Consider the following 24,209-nt stretch of genomic DNA (forward strand, 5'->3'; position numbering starts at 1 on the left):
AACAAAAGGTTAGATAATTTGCTCAAAGCCCTACAGTTAATAAGTGGAATTGCTAGGCCTGGATCACAAGTAAGTTAACTCTCAACTTTACCCTACACTAACCTCTGCACCCTTCTAGAAAACATTCTGTGTTATTACTGGCAGTGACAAAACTATGGGATGCATAAATGAACATGATGATCTTCTGTAGAAATTCTCTTGTTCCTAAATAACTTCCCCCGATTTTTTGTAAATCGACAATGACTTTTTTTCCACTGAAACTTTGGAGTTGGACAGGGAAATTAAAATGGCAAATCTGATATAGCTTTGAAAAACATAATACATAAATTACAATCACATTAAGATGATTACGGCATAGGAATGACAGTCAAAGGAAATGAGAAAAGGACTTCTTCTCTAGAGAGCAAAGCAATTACCCTGCAAGATTGTAAGTTGGCTGTAAATCTAAGATACACTGCCTGTCTACTTATGCAGAACTGGTGTTGCTATGTCATTGTTATGTTACTTAATGATACCAATTATTTAAAAATTAAGCACAGGGTACTTCATGACATTGTATTTATTATATTTCAGTGGAGCTGATTTCAAATTTCCTTCAGGGAAACACAGACTTTCACTACTTCTTCCCAAGCCTTTCATATTTTCCCTGAAGCTGTACTTTTTTTATGCTAACACTTTTAGTGGAAATTTCCAACATAAAAAATTAAAAAGGTCTATTTTATGATGAAGCATAGTAGCTTAAATATTTTAAATGGCACCCCAGACTCAAGAAGCTAATTGGTTTTTCATAGCACAACCCTCTGAAGTACCCACACTGCAAACCGGCTTAGATAAAAACCAAGATGCATCTTTCTCTTAGGTTTCAAGGTCCACTGGGACTTTCTGAGACAAGTGATGCTATAAAGAAAAATAGAAATCACCTGGAGACTAGGAAAATAATAATGAAGTAAGACTACAATTATGCCAATCTTAATCCATCTGTCTTTGTGTGTTTGCTCCATGTTTCATCACCTGTTCAGTCACAGGTGTGCTTTTAATGAAGTCAGAAATGGTACAACCCCATCAAACTAAGACTTCTGAGTGTAGGATACATGCACATTCTCACTGGCTCATTTAGGCAGACCAGCCCCGAGATGGTTTTCAAGTCTATGTGGTGCCAGAGTGTAACACAGAGGAGTTTTAATGGCAAGACTAAATAAAAGCCTGGATTCTTCTTAGAGAAAATATTTTAGGGCACACATCTTTTACTGATCCCTGTTAGTACACAACAGAAATATTACTAAATGATTGCTTTATAGGAATAATAAAATGTAGCATGTAAAGCAGAAACACTATAGACTGAAAAACTTAGCTAAAGTGCTATACATTTTTTTTTAAATGCCTATTAACCTACACTTAAGTTGCAGGCTGAAATCCTGCATCAGTTTCTGCTGGAGTTTATAAAAGTATAGCTTATACAGAGTAAATATTAAATTGTCCTAATGTTTATCATTTAGGAGAGCTGCAGCATGATAAAGACACAGAATTGGGCTGGATGCAGTTGCTCATGCCTGTAATCCCAGCACTTTGGGAGGCCAACGTGGGTGGATCACAAGGTCAAGAGATCAAGAACACCCTGGTCAAAATGGTGAAACCCTGTCTCTACTAAAAATACAAAAATTAGCTGGGCATGGTGGCATGTGCCTGTAGTCTCAGCTACTTGGGATTCTGGGGCAGAGAAACACTTGAATCTAGGAGGCGGAGGTTGAAGTGAGCTGAGATCACGCCACTGCACTCCAGCCCGTTGACAGAGTGAGACTCTGTAAAAAAAAAAAAAAACAAAACCAAAAAAAAACCAAAACATAGAAGTGTACTTATAACTGCAGTATGAAAAAATAATAGATGTTTTATATAAAGAAACAAATTATGATGAAAATCTTAGAATATAAGTTAGGTATTACATAGTTAATGAGCCACAAGATTAAAAGTCTATTGAGTAACTAACCACGGATTAGGTGTCAGAAACAACATCATCTAATTACATTTAATTGTGTTTTTCAACAAGAGACATTTTTTCCTTCTTCTGATTCCCACAGCTCACCCCGCCACTACTGTTGTCATATTCATTACCTTTACATTCTGAAAGTCTGGTCGATTTGTCTTGGCCATTTTAAGACCCAGGGATTCTGCAGATGCCCAGGTTATGTGTTCTGACTCTTAGACCATTAATGATTATCCTGCACTTTAACTTTAAAAAAACTTTACAAGATTTAAAGAATACCCTGGGGAAAAACAGATTAATATTATGATTTTTATTTTATAACAGAGGTAACAAAAGCTATGTACAAATAAGCCATTGAAGGTCATGCAGTGAGTCAATAGAAAAAATTCTATCTTTTAGTTTTCTTTGCTACTGAGTCACTTATTAAAAAATCCCAAGTGAGCTTGTTCAGAACCCACATTCATACAACTGTCAAACAAATAACGGTGGCCTAAATAAGTACTAATTGTTTCAAATGCTGAATAAATTCCCTAAATTCTGTTATTTCAATCTTCTTGACCTATACAGCTACTTATTTTCCCATAAAAAAATAGATCCTTTTATTTTTTTATAAATCTATACAATCAAGCACAGAAAATACGTTAGTTGCTTTTGATTCTCAAGAAGATACCTAAACATGGTCGGAGTTTCAGCAATTTTCAGCAATTTAACTTGTCACGGTGACAAAGATTGCTAAGCATTTGTTTCTGTTATGGGAGATATATGTGTTTTCCCTTGATGATGGCACAAGGAAGGCCAACTATGAAGCAATATCAGGCATATGAGAGGAACACCTATTTTCTGCTCCATAGACAGCAAATCTAGAGGCCTATTTTCAATCTCGCAGATCTCAGGGAATGGGAGGTAGCTTGTGGCAGGGAGAAAACTTTGAAGCAAAACTAGTTTGTATGTGGCCCTTCTGGGACTTGGAAAATGATGCCCCAAAATATAGCACTTAGGCATGCTGAGTACTTTTAATGAAAGGAAATTAGAAGACCTCAGAAGCAGCCTCAGAAGCAAACTCTCTCTCTGACCTCCTTTCCTCCTGTCTCCCATTTCACTTTATCATGCCAAATGAATCAACAAATAGAATTCCTCTTCTCCAAGGCAGGTCATGAAAACTAGAATCCCTCTCCTCCAAAGCAAGCAATCAAATCTAGAATGATCACTCTCTTCCTTCTCCCAGAAGAGCCTCACGGGGTCCTCCCTCCCACTTGCGAGGATGAAATGCTACACAGAGAGACCAAGAAGAATCTGAACAGACAGATGGGTTTCCCTCTCAGTCTACTGCCATTAGATCACACTGCTATGTCCAATCACATGTCTACAATGTTGTCCATTCTTCCTGGAACCTAAGCATAAAAACAGTTTCCCCTGCATCTTTGGGTCTTCATTTTTTAATGATATCATGCTACATAAAATGTTGATTAAATAAATTTGTTATGCTTTTCTGTTGTTAACAAGTCTTTAGTTAGAGGAGTGTTGGCCATGGCCCTTCTGATAAGTGAGAAAAAACAGCACGTATTTCTGTTCCTGCAGTCCCCATTCCTATATGAACCTATATGTTCTTGGAACCTTCCCACTTTAGCAAAGTTTGGGTTCCATTTTCTTTTTCACTTAAGGTAATAGGAAAATGAAATATTTTTTAATGCAATATGGTCCTCTGAAAATAAATGTCCTTTCAAGTCACAAAGCGGATTTCTTTATATCTGCCAGAACTCTTGGTTTAAAATAGACATGGCTTAAAATTTGGTTACCGGGGCTATTGTTATCAATATGATACCATTGCATTATGTGAATGCACAGAGCAATATTTAACCTTCTTAAAGCTCTCAGAATCAAATCAGTATGTGGATTTCATAGAAAATACTTGCAATAGAGTGATGAAATTTTTAAAATATTTGTCTGAGATTCATTCTATTGTCCTGGTAAGACTAGATTTGCCCTAAGAAACCCTTAAGTGAGTTTAGACGGCTGGTATTCGGAGCTGGTCAATCTCTCTGACATATATGTTTGTATCTAAATCTTCTGCAGTCTAAAGTATTTTCTGAGGCAGAGGCAGAGATGGTTTTTTATTAATCCTGATGGACCACAAGGTATCATCCATATTGAAAATCTGTTTTGGGGTTCTACTTTTTTTTTTTTCTGGGCAGGCTACAGTAGCAGTAAATCCTATTAACCTAGTTAAAGTCAAATGAAGACATTAAAAGAAACAAAGAACAGTCTTTCCATGCACTACTGAAAAAACACTATCCAATTAAAAAAAGGATGAAGAGGAAAAGGAGATGGTTTAAGGGCATATATTACATATTATAAAGGTACTACTAGAGTTTGAAAAGCAAAACAAACAAACGAATAAAGTCAATAACTCCGTAACAAAAGAAAACAAAAGCTTCTATTCACTTATTCACATACTTTTAGGTAAAACAAAACTCAAATATTTTTATTAAATTTACTGGCATTCTTAGCTGACTGTGCAGATATAGTCTTCACTTCTGTCAATAAATATTCATGTTAATTTTCTAGGTAAAAAATCAATTTCATGCCAGCAGGAGTGCTTCAGAAAGTGACTAAACTATGGTTTTCAGTTACACGTTTCTAGTACCAAAAATAACCATATGGCATTGAGTATGTGCAGGTCACTCTGGAGATTTACTGTAATTATGTCATGATGCGCTTATTGTTATGGATTCAACAGCCTTTCTTGTCTCTCTACCTGCTTTGTTCAAGAGCAGCTGCTGGCTTCAAGCTGTTGTCTGTTTCCAGCACAGAGGCTGAATGAATGAAGAAATGCTTTCTAGGGAAGTCATATTCCAAAGCAGGAATGGCAACAATAAATGGATTCAATGGGGGAACATAAAGCTCACTGGGCAAAAGTCTCATAATCAGCCAGTGCTAATTTACTGTTGCCGGTTCCAATTGGTAAATAACACTGCCTGTGCAATTTATGCAAAGTTGAAAGGGATGGGGGATGTATTTAATGAACAGAAGAACAGAATACTGCTTTGCAGAGTGTCTGATTGTGATGGTTTCATTAAAGATACTGCATGAGTGAGCCTCAAGTACTATTCCTACTCACCATATGTGCCAGGACAACAGAATCATGAATGCCAGGGTGCAGAACATTCCATTATTTTCTGCTAAAGATAATGCTCAGTAAATATATGTATACACACACACACACACACACACACACACACACTCCACATTAAATATTCACATACACAAACATGTGCTTTTAAACACATGTTTAAAACCTTAAACACTTGGAATGGGGGTGTACAATATACAAATTTAAGGTAATTGAATTGGGTTACTAATTTTTATGGCAATGACAGGTTTTTAAAAATTGTGTTTTACAAATTATTTTTAAAATGGACCTTTATTTTTCTTACAGTTTACAAGCAAGTAGGTAGGACTGAAACAGAAGCAATTCAGAGGAATTTATTTCGTATACTGTGTCCCTGTGGATTCATAAGGTACGTTTTCTCCATGGGTCCTAAGACAGGAAGACTCTAATTAACCGGACATAGAAACAACAGTGTGCTAATGCGTCCACATCCAGCATCTGGAATCTCTTTGGCTTCCTCTGTTATAACTCTCCCTATCCTCCAGCCACACAAATGCCAAACTGTTTGATTGAAATGCCTGCCCTTTCCTTTCTCCTCTTCACCTACTACTCTGAATAACTCCTCAGCCTTCAAGGCTCAGACGGAAGTACCTCACCACTTTGCCTTCTCTCACTTTCCAAGGATGAGTTAAGTATTCCTTATTTGAGTCACCCTATTATCTGGCTTTTTTTCAATAACACTACCTACCACATCATCTTGTAATAGGTGGTTTAAATGCCTCTCTTCAACCTATAGTAAACAGTCATGAATCATTTAGTGATGGTTCTGAGAAATGTATCTATAGGTAATTCTGTCATTGTGTGAACGTCACGGCATGTCCTAACACAAACCTTGATGTTATAGCCTAAGCTATGTGGTATAGCCTATCGTTCCTAGACTACAAATGGGTGCAACACGTTACTGTACTGAGTGGTGTAGGCAATTGTAATACAATGGTATTTGTGTATCTAAACAAATCTAAACCTAGAAAAGGCACAGGAAAAATACTGTATTACAATCTAATGGGACCAACATGGCATATGCGGTCTGTGGTTAACTGAAATGTCATGTGGCTCATAACTGTACTCCTCAAGGCTGGATAATTGTATACAAATGACCCTGTTCTTACTTAGCACACTTCCAAATGGAAAATTTTTAAGAATATTATTTGAGATAGAAGTTCAGTATAAAGTACTGGCTAGATCAGTGTTCTTTAACATTTGCATTATGATGTGTAATGCCCACTGTAATGAGTTCAAATTATACTAAATGCTCCAACAATAGGTTGGGTATTTAAAACCATAAAATATGTTTCCTATATCAAATGCCTAATTCATCTTGTGTTACTACTGGAGCTGGGATCACATAACTGACTTGTTCATGTTACATAATTCTTTTTTTTTATATGGAATCTTGCACTGTCACCTGGGCTGGAGTCCAGTGGCACAATCCTGGCTCACTGCAACTGCCACCTCCCGGGTTCAAGCAATTCTCCTGCCTCAGTCTCCCAAGTGGCTGGGACTGTGCATGCCACCACATCCAGATAATTATTTTTATTTTTAGTAGAGACAGGATTTCACCATGTTATCCAGGACGGTTTCCATCTCCTGACTTCATGATATACCCACCCCGACCTCCCAAAGTGCTGGGATTAAAGGCGTAAGCCACCACACCCGACCCTAGTGTTATATAATTTTATGTGTGAGGTGATAAAATCCTCATTAAAATAGTAAAACTTCTGACTGTCTGTGAGAAAAAAAAACTTATATAAAGTTAATCCATTTTGTGCTCATTTATCTCAAAGAGCTTTGCTTATTTTTATATAATGATATGGGAGGGTGAGGAATAGTAGTTTACAGAGAATACTTTGTCTCAATGACTATGTATCATCTACAAACTCTGAAGTCAATTTATGAAGATCTGAGAAAAACCACAAACTTATTTTTGTTTATTACTTTCATCCTGCTTTTAGTTCTCATGAAAATATTTTTTAAAAAAACAGTAGTGGAATATTTCTTCTTTGATGCATTGTAAATTATAGCTTACATGTTCTAATAGGAGTTAAACCAGTATTTTAAGAAAGTAAAATATACTAATACATGTAGTACTTTATTTTATAATAGAAGTGATTTTTGGTCCTTTTAATAGAACAATAGACAAATATTCAGCTTTTTTCAAATGTCAAATTTCATATTTTTATTCTTCATCAAAATATAACTTAATGTACTTTTATCATTTGATGATTATGGAGCAACCACAGTGTACTGACACAGGAAAGAAGTTAGAAAAATGTGATGTGATTTTCTTAAGATCTAACTTCAAAAAAAAACTATATTGTAAAATACATTTCAATTTATTACTGTGTATTTGTTTCTTTGTTAATTTCCTGGCTATGCTTATTTTGTGTTGTAGGAGGAGGTGGTGTGGTAGAGGGTCTCTCCTGTTATGAATAAAGTGATAATCTTGGAATGGAAAAACCAAATAGGTCATTTTTTTTCTAAGGATAATGCTGGATGTGTGACTTTTTCTATCCTTATTTGGCCAGAGTAGACTTCTAAAGAGTTATAAATGAAAGTGAACTTGGATAATTCAGAAAAAAAGTAAAAATGTAAATTTGTAAATCAATTTGGGAAACGGTGGCTACTGAATCTGACAATAAAAGTGCAGACAATTTGGGGGGTAATGGACCTTAGTTTGCCTGAAGTCTCAGCAGAGGAACTCATCTGAAGAGCCAGAAAATCAATTATGAAGAATTTGAATTTTGTACACTAGTGACAGCGAGCAAACACAGGGCTTGAGGGCTGGCAGGCAATAAAGCTGGTTTTGGCGGCAGTATTTTCTGCTGATTACACTGAGAGCAGTGAGGTTAAATGAGAATTAAGTTGAAGTGGTCCAAGAGTGCAGTGATTAGAGCACAGGTTACCATCTGGTCAATGGGGATAGAGAGGTGATTTTGATTGTTCTTCATAGAAGCGATCCAGGATTGTTGAACAATCCAAATGTGGCATAGGAAAATAATGGAGGTGAAAACAAGTATAATGACATGCTTGGAATAAAAGAAATGTTTTCTATAGTGCAATTTGGAAAGCATGCATGGAGAGAAAACAGAAATACAAAAGTTACAACTTTGAACCTCCTGCCTTCCTTGCATCATTTTTTTTCCCCTTCCTTCCTCTTTCATTCCTTCCTTCCTGCAAATCTTAAACGCTTACTCCAGGCACAGTGAAAAATTGAGAGAGTAGATTGGAGCGAATCAATAATGGATTCTAAATATTTAGTTTTAATATGACAGGAAAAAGAAAGCCAAGTAATAAAATAAACACAGTGCTGTAGGAGGAAAAGTGTGACTTTAATGTGTAGAACAACAGAACAGACGAGGGAGGAAGCACATTCAACAGAACTGAGGAGAAAGCTATTATACTATTCAGGTGAGATGGAATGAGACAGCAGTGGTGACAATAGGGAGGAAGATTCAATCTGAGATACAGCATAGAGAAAGAATATGTACCACGAACCCAACTGTAGCAAAAATGGACATGAAAAGAACAATTTCTTCTATGGGTAAAAAATCTTGAGGCATTAAATTAGAAATGTAAGATAAAAAACCTTCAACTTAATAAAGAATATCTAGAAAAAGCTACATCATACTTAATGGTAAGAAACTAGAAAATTCCTAAGATCAGGAACATAAATATGTCCCCTTTCAACACTTCTTTTCAACATTTTACTGGATGTCATAGTTAATGAAATGAGACAAGAAAAGGAAATTAAAGGTATGCTGATTGAGAAGGAAGAAATAAAACTGTCTTTGCAGACTATATGATTCTTGATGTAGAAAATCTGAAAAAAATCAACAAAAAAACTGTGAACTCAGAGCAATTGTAGCAAGGTTGCAGGATACAAGATTAATATACAAAGCTCAATCATTTTCCTATACACCAGCAATTAACAAGTAAAATTTGAAATTAAAACCATAATACTATTCATATTGGCACCACAGAAATGAAATACATAGGAATAAATCTATCAAGATATGTACAAGAGCTGTATGAGAAAAATTACAAAACTGTTAAAATAGCAAAGAAGTAAATAAATGGAGAAATATACGATGTTCATGGATAAGATTATTCAATAATTCAAAATATCTGTTCTTCTAAACTTGATCTATCAATTCAATGCAATTCAAATAGAAATGCCAGCACATTATTTTGTGAATATCAACAAACTAATTATAATCTTTATACGGAAAGGCAGAGACTCAGAATAAACAACATAATATTGGGGAAAAAAAAAACAAAGTTGGAGCACTGATACACTATAACTTCAAGACTTACTCTCATTAATTAAGATAACGTGTTGCTAGTGAATGATTAGATAAGTAGATCAACGGAACAGAATAGAGAGTCCAGAAATAGAGCCACACAATATAGTCAAACTAATCTTTGTTACAGAAACAAAGACAATGCAATGGAGGAAAAATAGTCTTTTCAACAAATGAAGTTGCTTTTCAACAAATTGGACATCCACATGAATCTAGAATGAATCTAAACATAGACCTTGTACTTTACACAAAAATTAACTCAAAATAAATCACAGATTTAAATGTAAAAATGTAAAACTACAAAGCTCCTAGAAGGTGACATAAGAGAAAATCTAGATGACCTTGGTTTGGTGATGACTTTTTTAGACATGACACCATCTTTACACAATCTATGAAAGAAAGAATTAACAAAATGCTTTTTCTTAAAATTAAAACATTTTACTCTGTGAAAAACACTGTCAAGAGAATGAAAAGAAAACCAACAGTATGGAAGAAAAAATTTGCCAAAGACATATATGATAAAGGACTGCAATCTAAAACACAAATGAACCCTTAAAACTCAACATTAAAAATGTGCCAAAGATTTTAGCAGACACCTCACCAAAGAAGACATACAAATGTCAAATAAGTAGATAAAAAGATGTCCAACATCATACGTCATCAGGGAGATGTAAATTAAAATAAAAATGAGATAGCTGTACACACTTTTCACAATGCCCAAAATCCAGAACAGTGACAGCATCAAATGCTGGCAAGAATGTGGAGGAAGAGGAACGAACTATCATCTATTGCCAGTGAAAATGCAAAATGGTATAGCAATTTTGGAAGACAGTTTGGCAGTTTCTTAGAAAACTAAATATACTCTTAGCAAATGCCCCAGCAATTGTGCTCCTTGGTATTTACTCAAATGAGTTGAAAACTTAAGTCCACACAACAATCTGCACACTGACATTTATAGCAGCTTTATTCACAATTGCCCAAATTTGGAAGCATCCAAGTTGTCCTTTAGGAGGTAAGTGGATATATAAACTGTGGTTCATCCAAATTATGAAATATTGTTCAGTGATACAAAGTAATGAGTTATCAAGCCATGAAAAGACATGGAGAAAACTTACATGTAAATTACTGAGTAAAAGAAGCCAATGTGAAAAGACTACATATAATTTCTACTATATGACATTCTGGAAAAGATGATAGAGACAGTAAAAGGATAAGTAGTTGCTAGGGTTTAGAAAGGAGGGAGGAAGGGCTGGGTAGACATATCACAGTGAATTTTTAGGGCAGTGAAAATACGATGTATGATGCTTCAATAGTAGATACATGTTATTGTTACCAACCAAAAGAATGTACAACAGGAACAGTAAAACACAATGTAAACTATGGACTCTGAGTGATAATGATGTCTAAATGTAGATTCATCAATTGTAACAAATGTGTTACTCTGATGGAGAATGCTGATAATGGGGAAACTGTGTATTGGAGAGGCAGGGTAACTTGGGAACTCTCTGTACCTTTCTTTCAATTTTTCTATAGTTTCTAAAATGATTTTTAAAAAGCATTTAATAAGAAAAAAACCTGGGAGAATCAGAAAAAGGAATGGCTCAAAAAAGATACATTCAGATTTCAAGACAGAGGATATAAATATAAAATCTGGCTAGGTAAAGCAGGGGATGCAATAAAGTATTAACAGTTATACTGTTATATTTGTTAACACTTGGAGAACAGCAGAAAAGAAATAATAAATTAACAGAAAGTGTTATCATTAAATTGGGGAGATTAGAAATGTTTTGTATCCAAATGACACTCATCCTCAGGGTAGAAAATAATTAACCTGTGAATAATAATGATGGTTAGTAAATTGTTTTTCAAAAGCATCATAGTTAGCTGATTGCTAGAAGCAAAAAATGAAGAAGAATCAGTCAGTGATAAAGGGGTGGGATGTTTAAAGAAATGGAAGTTCTATCAGACCCTGTGGCAGGCAGACTTTAGGAAGGCCTCCATAATCCCTCTCTTCGGTATTGCATACTTTAAAAATTTGAGTATTGTATCAGTTAGGGTTCTCCAGAGGGACGAAACTAATAGGACAGAACTAAAATACATATAAGTGTATATAAAACGTGTGTGTGTGTGTGTGTGTATACACATATGTGTGTGTATGTATATATGTGTATATAAGTATATATAAAACGTGTGTGTATATATATATACACATGTGTGTATATGTATATATGTGTGTGTATATATATATATAATACTTAATGAACTTTCCTGTGTGTGTGTATATCTATATGTATATATATATCTGTAGGTATACACACACACACACACACACACACACACACACACATATATATATAAAGACTACATATAATTTCTTTATATGTTATGTGTAGTCTTTATATATAAAGACTACATATAATTTTATATATAAAGACTACATATAATACATACATATAATTTCTTTATACATATATAAAGACTACATATAATTTTTACATATATACATATAAAGGCTACATATATATGTATATATGTGTATATATGTATCTATATAGATACACACATATATATGTATATATATATGTGTATATATGTATCTATATACATATATATGTAGATACATATACATATACATATACATATAGATACACACATATATATATGTATATATATATGTGTATATATGTATCTATATAGATACACATATACATAATACACACATACACACACACACACACACAGGGCAGTTTATTAAGTATTAACTTACATGATCACAAAGTCCCACAATAGGCTGCCTGCAAGCTCGAGGAGCAAGGAGAGCCAGTCACAGTCTCAAAACTGAAGAACTTGGAATCCAGTGTTCGAGGGCAGAAAGCATCCAGCACAGGAGAAATATGTAGGCTAGGAGGCTAGGCCAGTCTCATCTTTTCATGTTTTTCTCCCTGCTTTATATTTGCTGGAAGCTGATTAGCTGGTACCCACCAGGTGAAGGGTGTGTCTGCCTTCCTCAGCCCACTGACTCAAATGTTGATCTCCTTTGGCAACAGTCCTACAGACACACCCAGGATCAATACTTTGTATCCTTCAATCCAGTCAAGTTGACACTTAGTATTAACCATCACAGGTATGGCCATATGACTTGCTTCTAACCAATAGAATAAAGAAAGAGGGATAGGAGGTATGCAATGTATGTACAGGATTAGCTGCATAATATTATGATATGGTTTGGATCTGTATCCCTGCCCAAATATTATCTCAAATTGTAATACTCAGTGCTGGAGGTGAGGCCTGGTAGGAGGTGATGGGGTCATGGTGGCAGTTTCTCATGTTCTTGTGAAGAGCCCTCATGAAATCTGGCTGTTTAAAGGTGTGTAGTACCCCTCCCCCTTCCTCCTGCTCTGATCATGTGAGGTGTTTGATCCCCCTTTGCCTTCTGCCATGATCATAAGTTTCCTAACGGCTTTCCAGAAGCTGAGTGGAAGCTGGCATGCTTCCTGCACAGTCTGTGGAACCATGAGCCAATTAAACCTTTTTTCTTTATAAATTACCCAGTCTCAGGTATTTCTTTATAGCAGTGAGAGAACAGACTAATACAGGTTATATATAAGGCCTGCCCATCAGGAGTCTTTCCCTTGCTTACATATTTCAAGAAAGAAGCTCCAATGTTGTGGACTGCCTATGTTAAGTCCTCAAGTCCACAAGACAATGAACTACAGGCAGCCTCTAGGAGCTGAGAGATAGCCAACCAGAAACCAAAGCCCTCAGTCCTACACACAGACAGAATGGAATCCTGCCAGCAATCTCAAGGAGCTTGGAATTTAATCCTTCCCAGCCAAGCCTCAGCTGAGAACACAGCCCTGGCCAAAACTTTGATTATCATCTTGTGAGAAACACTGATGCAGATAATTCAGCTAAACTGGGTTTGAAATTCTTTTCCATGGAAACTATGAGCTAATGCATATGTGTTCTTTTAAGCTGCTAAGTTAGTCTGAATTGACACATCAGTAATAGATAACTAAAACAGACATGAAGATATGGTGAAGGAGTTTCTGGCCTAGTGAAAGGAGAACTGAATTTTCGTAGTCAAGATATTTTATTATTCTCAGTCTTGATTTGCTTTATTCATAAAATGAGAAAGTTGTACTAGAATGTCTCAAAGCTTTTCTGACTGGAATTGGATCTAGATGAAACGTTCTTAGGATAAAATTTCATAATATAGCCAATATAGGATTTTTTTCATTGTGCATTTTATCTTTTGCTAGACACAAAGATAATCACTTTTTCATTAATTGTCACATTGATATTCCAAAATTCTTTATTGTTATCCTCATAAAAATCCTAAGGTTGGAGGATTATCTTGGTACAACTTCTTGCAAATAATCTCATATATAATATCATTGACAAATTGTTAGTATTCAGTCTTCAGCAATGGAAAATGGATCAAATTTTGAGAAACCACTATATTAAGCAATTACATTTCAAATTTAATGCATCATTCACTACTAATTATTGTTACTCTCTACATTTTTGGTTTAAAGTAGAACTGTTCACCTTTCCACAGAAACTAAAACAGGTAGAACTTTTTAAAATTTTGCTCAGTTTTCTATAGTGACCTTCCACATGTTTACTTCAAGTCACTCGTGTATCGTATGAGAAATATTCCAAATTCCTACTTCCTGAATTTGCCAGTCTCTGATACTCAGATGTGGATTTAAAATATGTAAACAAATGGCTTCTATTACCATGTGATAGGTGTAAAAATAGTAGTATGAATGTATTTCTGTGAAAGCCCGATATATAAAGTAACTAACCTTATCCAGGATGTCAGGGAAGACTTTATCAATTTGAGCTGGATCTTATAGGATGTAAAAGAATCTTTCTGATGTGGAAATAAGAAGCAGGAATGGCATAGCATTTTAGAACAGGAAAAGCATGTTCACATTTCAGAATTGCCAAAGGCCAGGGAATTGAATGCCTGGGGCTGGATGTTAAGTATTTGGGAGTTAGGGTGGTCTGCTATTGTTACTGGTATTTTCCTATTTACTTACTTGGTGTCCAAATGTAGTAAGCACTCAATGAATTCTAGTTAAGTTACTAAATGGCTGAACTAATGAATGAGGTTGCAGAGATAGATGGCAAACATTGTGAAAAGACTCTGCGTCAGACCAAGGAACTTATGCTTTTATCTTCTTGGCTAGAAGAAACCCATTACAATGATTAAATCTGTCAGATTTTAATGGGTTCTTATATGTTTTATGAGACTCTCTCTATTCACTCCCCCACCCCAGAAAATATTTTAGAATAATACAGAGTAGAAATTGTTTACTAATGCTTTGCTTTTGGTAAGGCAGTGGACATCAAAGTTTAATTTGCATCAGAATTATCTGGAGAGGATGTTTAAAAATATTGTACCTCACACAGTTTCTGAAAGGAGTCTGGGGTGGAGCCTGAGAATTTGTATATATATATATATATATATACTTTTTTTTTCCTGAGAAAGAGTCTCGCACTGTCAACCAGGCTGGAGTGCACTGGCACGATCTCAGCTCACTGCAACCTCTGCCTCTTGGGTTCAAGTGATTCTTCTGTCTCAGCCTCCTGACTAGCTAGGATGGCAGGCATGCACCACCATGCCAGGCTAATTTTTTGTATTTTTAGTAGAAATGGGGTTTCACTATGTTGGCCAGGCTGGTCTTGAATTCCTGACCTTGTGAGAGAATTGGCATTTTTAACAATATCCCATGTGCTGTTGTTGCTACTGGTTTACAAACTACACTTTAACAAACCCCTGTTTACTAAACTCCACTGTAGGTCATTAGGCTGTTGACTGCTGTTATGTCTTTTAAAAAATGGAAAATATATTCAACAGATTCATGCAAACACAAAATTTCAAGCAGACATGTAGTTATTTTCCTATTGCCTTTGAAGATACCAGATTGCAGGTATAAGCAACTTTATGGAATTGGTACACACCTAAAACTCCATTTTATGTTAAATTCCATTTTACATCACTAAGAAAATATCTTTAGCTGAATCCTCAAGAAAGAATTAATTTTAAGATATAAGTGCTCACTCCTAATTTGCTAGTTTATATGTGTTATTGTTTTGAAATTTAATGCTTTCTTATGGGGACTCACATGTAAAGAACCTGTTCTCCTTTAGAAATCCAGTGAGAGTTATTGGTTTGTGGGGAGCCTCAACTTTCCACAATATGCTGGATCCTATACACACTAGCCAGAACCATGTGGGCTCACCATTACTGCCAAGTCCCAAATCTCTGCATACTGATGTTTTTCCTACTTTCTGTGAATAAGAACAGCTGCCCCTTTTGTCTCTGCTTTTGAAGCCAACACATATGCTTGAGTGATTGAATAGAGAGGTTGGTGTTGGCTCAAATATGGTGCTTGCACACTGGTCAAGCACACACCCTGGAGGCTGATTAGAACATGTGATGTGCTGCCCACTCTTGCAGAATGTTCTCCTCTCTGTGGGGTTCCTATTTCTCTGAGCCCTTCACATGGAGTCTACTTGGTAGCTGCATTACCAAAATCCCTTATTCCTGGAGGAAAAGCAACTCCTCTGAGTGGAGGAGATTTTGACATGTGGGCAGCACAGAAATTATGTAGGAATTTAAATCTGACCAAGGAGATCATTTAGATAAACACATACAATTGACAACACATAGAAATATAAAGAAAGTCTCATTAAAAAGTCCCTAATGACACCACATAGACTTATCTTGTTGCACACAGGAACAGAAGTTTCTGTTCTCCATGGTTACATTTAAAGGGTTGAGGCTCTGTGATCCTTTTTCTGCTAATGGGAAATGATTGCAATAGTGAACTGACACCTTCTACTCACAGTTCATTTTGTTTCAGTTAACTGCACAGGTGATATTCACCTGTCAAGTATTTACTTATGTTTGTTACAAATGTGTTTGAGGACGAGGGTGGGTGGAAAATCAAGCCTAATCTTGATCCAAGAACAGTGTGTATTCTCTTTATTTAGAGAGTTGAAAATTTATCATGACATATGCTGGATGCACAGTCAAAACTTATCACTGCCCACGACTTCGGAAGCATGACAAGATAGCTGTGGGAGCTGCTTCCTCATCAGATGTGGTTTGATATGTCAAGTGCAGAACCCAAGTAAAGCAAAGAGGTAATCTTTTTAGCTGGGTCTTCCATATACAGGGTGATTGAAGAGATTCCATTAATCTCTACTCATAAAATAAAGGCATTGTTTTATAGTGTTTATATTTCTCTGATGAGTTTTTCTAAGTTCCAATATATCATTCTTAATATTACAGAGCATTAACTGATACTGTCCTTAAATATAGATCAAGTGGAAAAATTTATTCAAGTCTAGCACATTTTGTTTGTATTTTATCACAAATATTGGTAGTATTTTCCCTCTGGATTGAAGCTGACATTAGATACTATACTTACACAATTCTTTTTGAGACTTAACACTAAGCTGACATAATGATACCCTATGGTTGTGAGTTCTTACCAAAACACTGGCCTCTACTGCCAGTACTCCACATCACAAAATCTAAAAGTTAAAAAATACTGTTAATTTTATGTTCCTACTCAAACATTGTCACCCTCTTAAAGAATATGAATATTTTAATAGACTTACACCATGACCATTTTCAAGTATATAGAACCATCATCTCTTTTAGATAGGTGTTTTGAAGTTTCCTTACTTACGACTACAAGGTCTTCCTTCCTGTACTGGGTACTAGTTATTAAAATTTGGTAGCTCTCTGATCATAGCTCTCTGGCTCTGTAAAAATTAGCCATTTCATGATCATTTATTTGTCCCCTAAATCTGTTCACCATTTCATTTGACTGTGTTACTAATAATTTTTATTTGTGAAAAAATAAAACAATTTTTACTTGTGAAAATGAAAAGCTTGGGTTTATATATATTCAGAAATATTTTGGGAACTTGAAGTAAATCTCTGCTTCTTTGAAAAATATGCACATTCCATTTTTTCCCCAGTATTTGCTTTACTCTCTATATTTTTCTGACATTTCTCTTGCCTTTCCTATAACATTTTCTTCTGCCTCTGTTCCTTTCTTTCATTGTTTCTCTGCAGGCTTTCTTCACTCCTGCTCCCAGTATCAGTTCTGCATTCAAATGATCTCTTAAGTTTTTATTTCTATTTCTGGTTGCCCACCTGTTTATAGGTGAGGCTGCTTGGAAGGATAGAATTACCAGAAACACAGAAGATTTTCTCACATTGAAGCCAGTAAGATTCTATATTATATCCAATTTTAGATTTCCCAAACATTCATTTTCTCTATCCCCATATGTCTCAATCTCCAATCTTCATTCCTATCTATAGCAGCAGAGCATGTACACCATGCATATACTTTGGCAATATGCAAAGTAACCAGAATGGCTTAACAATAAATAATCACCCCTCTGAAAACTGTATCATTCCACAGCAAGCATAAGTCAAGTGATACAAAGATATTTATCTGAAAATAGCAATTAAATAACAAGATTAACCATACGTCAAGATGATACATCAAGCGTTTATTCTCTGAACTTAGAGATTTATATTGAATATAATTTATATTCAATCAGGGGTTTGTTTGTTTATTTATTTCTAATAACATATACCCCAAAGAAATGGAAGACAGTTAGATGCTGTGATTTATATCAAAGAAGATAATATTCTTAGTGGGAGGTAGAAAGCATAGAAGAAATATGTTAAAAATGTAAAAATAAATTTCTGTTGTTTTATAGGTGGCCCTGAAATTAAAAATATAAGTACAGCTCTAGTTTATATTTCTTAGAATGCTAATAAAATAATATTTGAACACTAGAGTCAATACGATGATATGGGAAGAATATAGGTCTGTAAAGTGCTTATGGTCCTAACTCTGGAAGGATTCAGCTGTATGACATTTATCAAATGTTCTCATTTATCAAACAAAGAAATTATACCAAATAATCTCTATGGTCTGTTCTCAGTATTTGAATCTTGAAAGTAATATTTAGAATGCGATGAACTAGAATCATTTCTCATATGCTATTATCTAGTTGCATATTTTGTGTTATTTTTTATTTATATATTAAGAAAAGTACAAAGTGAAAGTATATTTTAAATATACCTATTGTTCCTTTCTTTGTCATTTATGGTATTAATATTATCTAATTAAAGTTAGGTATCTCATTGCACATTTAAGGAAAAGGAAAATCACTTTAAAATTTGCTTACAGTTCTATCTCAGCGCAAATATTATCTTCAGTGGTAAAGTAATTTCTTCTATTTAAATTTTATTTTACCCATTGAGAGTATGAAATAAAAGCAAGACAAAACCCTGGGCTCTCCTGTAATTCCCTTGTTTATTTGCATATATGATTTTTCATATGCATGCATACAATATTTGAACTAATAAATATATTTTAATTTGTAAGTTCATTCAGGAAGAGCCACTTGATAGCCAAATGCCACTAAGACATAAAATCTAAGACTTCGGTTCCTGTATGTAGGAACTCTGATATTTATGCCAGTTCCTAGGTAGACCCTAAAAACTGATGCAAAAAATTTATCCTGAGGCAAACATTTTTAAAAGAGAGTGTTCTATGTTAAAAGACTCTCGACCAGCTTTGAATGAGTTCATGAGAAGCAAGCTAATTATTTGCCACTAAAACTAGATGTAGATTCCACTCATAGATATATACTGATTTTTTTCTTTGACTCATCAAATCATCATCAACGGCCAAGGCATCACCTGGCTTCTCCTTTATAAAGCTGAAGGAAACACTTTGAGGAGATCTGCAGTAAATTTTTAAGGGGAAACATTCTATAAATTTTGAACATTATCACTGATTTATTCTTTCTTAAGTTCCCATATATAAATAGCCATCAAGTTTTGGTTCTTCCTCAGGTTACTTAATAATCAGATTATTATGAAGAAATTTCGGTATAGTAGAAACAACAATTTGTTATTATTTCCCAGTAGAAAATATAGTACATAAAGAATTATAAGAAAATTTTGTTGTCTTGGGGTAATAAATAAACAGTGATATCTCTTGCTTCCTTGTCTATTTAGAAGCTTACAGTGATTTCTGTTATTTTTCACACCACTTTTAAGAATTTTGCCTGCATTTCAGAGGCATTTATTAACTGACAACTTTGCATAGCTCAGATCTCATGTAGAAATCCTGAATGGTCACTACTTCTACTTTTTCCATATAACCCTGCCTACTTCCTGTCACACATTAGTAACAATAATAATTACAAAACAACTAATATTTACTGAAGACTTATTCTGTGAAAAAATAGAGACTTAAAAAGACCATTATTTATTTTATTCTCACACACAAAATGCAATGAATTAGGGATAGTGACATCAATGAATGATAGAATAGGAATTTTCAGTCCCTCCTTCCTCTGTGGAGACAGTGGCAAATACATGAATTCATTCTTTTTGTGAGTAATCCACAAACCAGTTAAGAGACTGCTAAACCCCAGGTGGTTGCAAAACTAGCTGCATCAAAGCCAGTAAAAATTGATGGCAGTCATTCATCACAGTCCTTCCACTTGGCTCAGGATAGTATGATTGGGAAAACACTTCCCAGCTCCTGGCTTCTTTCTGGGTAGCAAAGGAGAAAGCTGAAATATGTCCAACATTCATACTTTTTGGAGTACTGCTCAAGGCACTGATTTCTGTCTTTTCTAAATGTTAAGTACTGACAGAAAAGGACACCAATTTGACTGTCACTGAAACAAAAGTGATGCTTAGGACTTAGCACTCACTTAAGCATCATAGTCCCACATTTCCCTTTAGTTCAGGGTAAAATGAGCAAGAGAAATCTCCAAGACATGTTTTCTCCCAGGGGAAGGAAAGCGTTGAAATGTGTTACCAGTATTCAGAAATATTTTTTTGGTGATGCGGGGGGAATGGAGGGCGGTTTCTCCAAGGGACTGGCCTCTCTCTTGACTGTCTTGGAGTCCTAATGAAACCTAGTATACTACAGAAGGCTGTGGGCCACAGAGAATAAAACAGAACTAGGCATCTGGTGGTCACTCCAGAGAACCTTCAGTACTTCTAACATGCACCAAGGGAGTAAAAGAACACAAATTGTTGGAAAAAGTGAAACTGGAAAATCGCTCTGATTTACAATTTACACACATGAGTCCAGAGAAGATTCATCCATAAAAAGGGTTTGAGAAGCTGTTGGAGTCTATAGGTGTATTGATTAATGAATATCTTTCCCTGTACCAGTTTTTAAATTTTGGAAGAAGTGACTACTTTGACAAATGTGTGAATTCAAAGAAAAATTTACAAGGCACATAAAGAAATAGGGAAACACGGCACAACCAAAGGGGCAAAAGAAAATTTCTAAAAATGGACCCCAAACTATGGTAGTGTATAAAATATTTGACAAAGAATTCCAAGTAACTGTCAAAAACATGCTCACTATTTCAGGAAAATAATGGGTGAACAAAATGAGATTATTACCAGACATGAAAAATATAAAACAGAACCAAGTGAATTTAGACCCAAAGTATACAATAACTGAATCGAACAATCTACTAGAGAGCTTAAACAACAGACTTGATCGGGAAACTCAAAGAGTAGTTATTTGAAATTATCCAGGAAGATGGAAAAGAAAAAAATAATGAAGAAAGTTGAGGAATGCCTTAGAAAATTTTGGTACATCATTAAGTGAACCAATGTATACTTCATGAGAGTTTCAGAAGGAGAATATAGAGAGAAAGAACAAGGAAGGTTATATGAAAAAATAATGCCCCCCAAACCCCTAAACCTAGGTAAAGAAATGGACACCCAGATTCAAAAAGTTGTAGTTCCAACCGCAATAAATGTAAATAAATTCACATTGAGACACATGATAATTAAATTGTTAAAAGTCAAATGAAGACCGAATTTTGAAAATAGCAAGAAAAAAAAGACATTACATACAATGTAGTCTCTTTAAGACTATAAGTGGATTTCTCAGAAATATCTTGCAATTCAGAAGGGAGTGGGATAATATATTCAAAGTGCTGAAAGAAAAAAAATACTTCCAACCATAAATACTAAATCTGACAAAATTGTCTTTTAAAAATGAAGGAAAAAGAAGACATTCCTGAGTAAAGAAAAACTGAAGGAGTTATTGCCACTAGACCTGCCTTCAAAGGAAAGGCTAAAGGAAGTTCTTCAAGTAGAAATGAAAGGATGCTAGATAACAACAGAAAAGCATATGAAAATTTAAAGATCATAGGTAAAGGTAAATGCATAGACAAATACAGAATACTATAAAACTGTAATAGTGGTACATATGTCAATTTTAATATTGACAGAGAAGTAAAATATAAAAGTATAAAAATAACTATTACTATAAAAATGCATTAATACATACAGAGTACAAAAAGATGTAACTTATGACATCAGTAACATAATGTGTATGTGAAGAAAAACAATCCATTATAAACTAATCATAACTTCAATCAAATATAAAATAGAGTTTTATATTTGATTGAGGTTATGATTAGTTTATAATGGATTGTTTTACCTATATGATGTTTTAAATAAATCATATAGTAACCATAAAGAAAATACTGTTGAAGATACACAAACAAAAGCAAAAATAAATCAAAGTATACCACTACAAATAATTCAATGAAATGTAGACTGTAATGGAGAAAATGAATAATTTAAAAAACCTACAAGACCAAGAGAAAACAATTAACAAAATGGCAATACTAAGCCCTTCCCTTTCAGCAATTACTTTAAATGTAAATAGATTAATCTCCTTTTTGAAAAGATGGGAAATGACAGAATGAAAAAAAACACAAGATCTGGCCAGGACTGGTGGCTCACACCTGTAATCCCAGCACTTTTGGAAGCCAAGGCGGGTGAATCACTTGAGCTCAGGAGTTCGAGACCAGCCTGGCCAACATGCTGAAACCCCGTCTCTACTAAAACTCCAAAAATTAGCTGGGTGTGGTGGCGTGCATCTGTAATCTCACCTACTTGGGAGGCTGAGGCACAAAAATAGTTGGAACTCAGGAGGCGGAGATTGGAGTGAGCTGAGATGGCACCACTACGCTCCAGCATGGGTGACAGAGTGAGACACCATTTCAAAACAACAACAACAAAAACAACAAACCCCATAAGATCCAACTTAATGCTGGCTCAAAATGTTAACCAAAAAAGAGTAGAGGTGGGCCATACTTGTAAAATACAAAATAGATATTAAATAAATTGTCACAAGAAGGTTAATTGTGGTGGCTCACACCTGTGATCTCAGCACTTTCGGAGACTAAGATGGGAGATCATTTCAGCCCAAGATTTTAAGATTGCAGTAAGCTATGATTGTGCCACTGCATTCTAACCTGGGTGACAGAATGAGACTCTGTCTCTAAAAATAAATAAATAATAAATAGTCACAAAAGACAAAGAAGGAGTATGTAGTGATAATAGGGTGAAATCATGAGGAAGATGTAACAATTATAAATATTTATGCATCCAACATCAGAGCACTCAAATATATGAAGAAGTTACCGAGAGAACTGAAGGGAGAAGTAAACAGCAATTAAATGATAGTAGGAGATTTCAATACCCCATGTTCAGTAATGGATAGAACACCCGGATAGAAAGTCAATAAGAAAACAGAAGACTATAACAACAATAAAGACAAAATTGAGCTAAAAGAAATACATAGAACATTCTATCCAACAGCAGCAGAATATACATTCTTCTCAAGCACACACGGAACATTCTCTAAATGAATCACATGTTATGTCACAAAAAAAGTCTTCACAAATTAAGATGATTGAAATCGTATCAAAAATCTTTTCTGGCCACAGTGGAATGAAACTAGAAATCAATAGCAGAAGAAACATAGGAGAATTCACAAATAAGTGGAATTTAAGCAATTCATTCTCGAAACAACAAATGGGACAAAGAAGAAATAAAAAGGGAAATTAGAAATTAGAAACAAAAATAAAAACAAAATATATCAACACTTATGAGACGCAGCTAAAGCATTCTGAAGAAAGCAGTTGACAGTGGTAAATGCATATATTAAAAAAGAAGGAAGATATCAAACAAACAATGTAAGTTTGCAACTCAAAGAACCAGAAAAAGAAGGACAAAATAAGCCCAAAGTGAGCAGAAGGATGGAAATAAATATTAAATAAAATCGAGAATGGGAAAAAAAAACCCTAAGAATTGTTTTTTGAAAAGATCAACAACATCAACAAACCTTTACTTAGAATTAAAAAAAGGGAGAGAAGACTCAAATAAAATCAGAATTGAAAAAGGAGATATTACAATGAATGTGACAGAAATACAAAGGATTATAAGAGACTACTATGAATAAGTATATAGCAACAAACTAGGTAACTTAAAATACATAAATGATTTCTGAAAACATACAATCTACCAAGACTTAATCATCAAGAAATAGAAAATCTGAAATGAATAATAACTGGTAAGGAGAAGAATTAGTAATTTAAAAACTCTGAACAAATAAAATCCAAGAACAAACAATTTCACTGATTAATTCTATCAAAAATTTAAGAAACTATTCATGTCAATGCTTCTCAAACTTTTTCAAAAAATTAAAGAAGAGGGAACACTCCTAAACTCATTTTATATGGTGAACATTGTCCTGATACCAAACCCACAAAAAGATACTACAAGAAAGAAAACTATAGGTCAGTATACCTGATGAACATATATGCAAACATCTTCAGCAAATACTAGCAAACTCAGCTTAACAACATC

At 34.7% G+C, this 24,209-nt stretch overlaps 1 protein-coding gene and 1 long non-coding RNA gene across 11 annotated transcripts in view; one reads left to right on the plus strand and one right to left on the minus strand.

Annotated features, from left to right (window-relative positions):
• NKAIN2 (sodium/potassium transporting ATPase interacting 2) overlaps positions 1–24,209 on the minus strand; it is a 1,033,472-nt gene that overhangs the window by 130,611 nt on the left and 878,652 nt on the right. The window lies entirely within an intron of this gene.
• LOC116548922 lies at positions 27–23,021 on the plus strand. Its single transcript, XR_004267629.1, has 3 exons — positions 27–1,583; positions 10,936–10,940; positions 22,753–23,021. It is a non-coding gene; the product is annotated as an uncharacterized LOC116548922 (long non-coding RNA).

This window comes from Sapajus apella, unplaced genomic scaffold, assembly GCF_009761245.1.
Source record: "Sapajus apella isolate SASKATOON/1434 unplaced genomic scaffold, GSC_monkey_1.0 scaffold6, whole genome shotgun sequence".
Taxonomy (NCBI): domain Eukaryota; kingdom Metazoa; phylum Chordata; class Mammalia; order Primates; family Cebidae; genus Sapajus; species Sapajus apella.